A 3,608-nucleotide genomic window follows, 5' to 3' on the forward strand; every position below is an offset into this window, starting at 1 on the left:
GAATTTGTTTAGCTACACCCAAATCCTTCATAGAAAATGACCTGGCTAATTTCTGTTTAAGATCATTTATATGTTGCATGTTAGACCCAGCAACAAGCATGTTATCAACATAATGCAACAGGATAATATAACTGTCATTATCCAATCTCTTAAAATATAGACAATGATCAGAATGACATCTATGATAACCATGTTCAGCCATGAAACTATCAAATTTTAAATACCATTGTCGGGGTGCTTGCTTTAGGCCATACAAACTTTTCTTCAATCTGCACACCAAGTTCTCCTTACCTTTGACCTCATATCCCTGTGGTTGCAACATGTAAATTTCCTCCTCCAAATCTCCATGGAGAAAAACTGTTTTGACATCTAATTGTTCAAGATGTAAATCATCTATAGCTACAAGACTAAGTATAGTTCTAATTAAAGTCATTTTTACAACTGGAGAAAATATTTCATCATAATCTATACCCTTTTTCTGTGCAAAACCTTTTACCACAAGTCTGGCCTTATATCTTTTCTGACCTCCTTCCTCCTCCTTTAGCCTATAAACCCATTTGTTAGGCAACACTCTTTTTTTTGCAGGTAAAGGGACTAAGTCTTGAGTCTTATTTTTCATCAAGGAGTCCATCTCCTCTTTCATGCCTAGCTCCCACTATTGTTTGACATCTACCTGCATTGCTTCTTCATATTCTTCTGGTTCACCCGAATCCGTTAATAAAAGAGAATACAAAGAAGGAGAAAATCTTTCAGGGGGTCTACTTGACCTCGTAGAATGTCTAACACTTGCAGGAGTTTATGGGACAATCTGTTGTTGCTGAGCATCAGGTACCTGTGGCATTTCATTTTCAGGAATCTCATCCAACACCACATATTCTCATTTGTCCTGTTCATGCTTCTTTTCCTACATCTGTTCTTTATACATGACCTTCTCATTGAATATAATATCTCTACTTCTAATTATTTTCGTATTTTCAAAATCCCATAACCGATAGCCATATTCATCTATCCCATATCCAATGAAGGTATATTTCTGAGATTTAGCATCAAGCTTGGTTCTGTTTTCTTTATCAACATGGACAAAAGCTTCACAACCAAAGGTTTTCAGAAAAGAATAATTTACCTTTTTACCAGTCCATGCCTCCTCTGGAATACCACCATACAAAGGGGTTGAAGGTCCTCTATTTATCAAATAGACAATAGTATGTACAACATCTGCCCAAAAATGTAAGGGCAATCCAGCATGCAATCTCATGCTCCTTGTGTGTTCCATGATAGTCCTATTCATTCTCTCTAACACACCATTTTTCTATGGATTTCCTAGAACTATCTTCTACTTTCGAATCCCATTTAAGGAGCAGTAATCTTCAAATGCTTTGCTGTAATACTCACCTCCATTATCCAATCTGAGACACTTCAACTTTTTCCCTGTCTCATTCTCAACCAAAGCTTTCCATTTCTTAAAAGTTTCAAAAACATCTGATTTTTGTTTTAGGAAATATACCCATGTTTTTTTGGTTGAGTCATCAATAAAAATAACATAATAACAAGAGCTACCAAGAGATGATACCTGAGCCAGTTCCCATACATCTGAATGTACAAGCTCTAACTTCTCACTCTTCTTCTCTTTCTAACCTTGAGAAATCTGACTCTTTTTTGTTTACCATAAAAATAGTTTTCACAGAACACTAAATCAATCTTCGTTAGTCCTGGAAATAGATTTTTTGGAGTGAAGGGTTTTCATCCCTTTCTCACTCATGTGCCCAAGCCTATGGTGCCACATTATCGAATCTGTTCTTGCAACATCTATTGTTATTGTCCCTGTAGTAACTTTATCTGTAGCAGCTAGGGTAGAGCAAGTGTTACCTGTACATAGATATAATGTGCCTACCTTCTCACCTTTAGCTATTACTAATGATCCTTTACTGACCTTCCACATACTGTCTGAGAGGGTAACTATGCAACTTTCACTACCTAGTTGCCCAACAGAAATTAAATTTCTTCTTAAATTAGGAACATGTCTTACCTCCTGCAGAAACCAGTCATTTCCATTGTGTAGCTTGATCTGTATCTTTCCTTTTCCAACAATTTGATAGGGCTCATCATCACCCAAATATACCTATCCAAAATCACCTTGAACATAATCTAGAAAATATTTTCTATGGGGTGTAGCATGAAATGAAGCCCCAGAATCTATTACCTAGGAATCATTAACATTATCCAAACATAAGATTAAAGCATCTTGTAAAGTATTACTTGAAATATTAACTTCCTTATTGTCATTTTCATTTTTGTCTCCTCCTTTGTTTTTCCGAGACCAACAGTCTTTCTTTAGATGACCAGGCTTTCTGCAGTACCGGCAATCTTTCTTTCCTCTAGTTTGAGAGCATCCTTTCTTTGACTTCCCTCGTGACTTCTCATTCCCGGGGCCTTTTCCTCTTTCCTTTGATCTTCCTTTGTTCTCCACATTCAAAACACTACCTGATGATGTTGGAGTCTCACTTGTGCTTTTCCTTCACATTTCCTCACTTAGGATAACACCAACAATATCATCAAATACCAAAGTATTTTTACTAGAGACAGAGTTACTTACAGCCATAACCAAGCTATTCCAGCTTTCTGGCAAAGAACATAAAATCAAGAGAGCCCTAACCTCTTCTGCAAAGATAATTTTAACTAAAGACAGTTGACTGGTAATTGTATTAAATTCATTTAAGTGCTCTGCTACAGATCCTCCCTCACTCATTTTCAAATTAAACAAACGCTTCATAAGAAATACCTTATTCGAAGTCGAGGGTTTCTCATATAACTTTGCCAATGTCGCCATCAAATCTATAGTCATTTTTGCTTGTGTTACATTGAATGCTACAGACGGTGCAAGGCACAATTGAATGGATCTCAGTGCCTTTCTATCTAAAATGTCCCACTCTTCATTTGACATTGTGGTCGCTTTCTTTTCCTTTCCTTCCAATGGCCGCCTCAAATCCTTTTGATACAGGTAATCCTCCATCTGCATTTTCCATAACTGATAGTTTTAGCTGTTAAACTTTTTGACTTGAATTTGGAATCCTCCATTGCTCCCACTCAAATCTTAGAGTCTTGCCAATTTATAGAAAACCTCGCTTTGATACCAATTGTTAGGGTTTCAAGTAGATCCGAAGCAAATATGAACTAACAATTATATGCATATTTAAATACAAAAGATAAAGAAATAAAACAAGACACAAATAACACAGAGATTTAACGTGGTTCACCCAGAATGGGTTACGTCCACCATACATAGCCGTCCAATCTTTCTTATTATCCAGCAAAAATAGTACATCAACCTTACAATGCCTTAAGCATCCCAGCTGCTTATAACATTCATTTTTAGGGCAAAAACAAAGTCGGCCTTTTTAGGGTTTTATTACAATGTCAGTTTTCATCAACAAAAAAAAAATACCCAAAAAAAATTTTCTCGAGGGTTGCCACCCCCGAACCCTTGCCTAAGGCCCGGCCTGGCCCCGAACCTCGGCGAGGATACATGCTGAGTGTACAGTACTTTGCTGATCAGTCACCACATTTCAACAATCCCTATATAGCCACATGTTGTTTGATTTCTTTATAGG

This window comes from Cryptomeria japonica, chromosome 7 (genome assembly GCF_030272615.1).
Source record: "Cryptomeria japonica chromosome 7, Sugi_1.0, whole genome shotgun sequence".
NCBI classification, from domain to species: domain Eukaryota; kingdom Viridiplantae; phylum Streptophyta; class Pinopsida; order Cupressales; family Cupressaceae; genus Cryptomeria; species Cryptomeria japonica.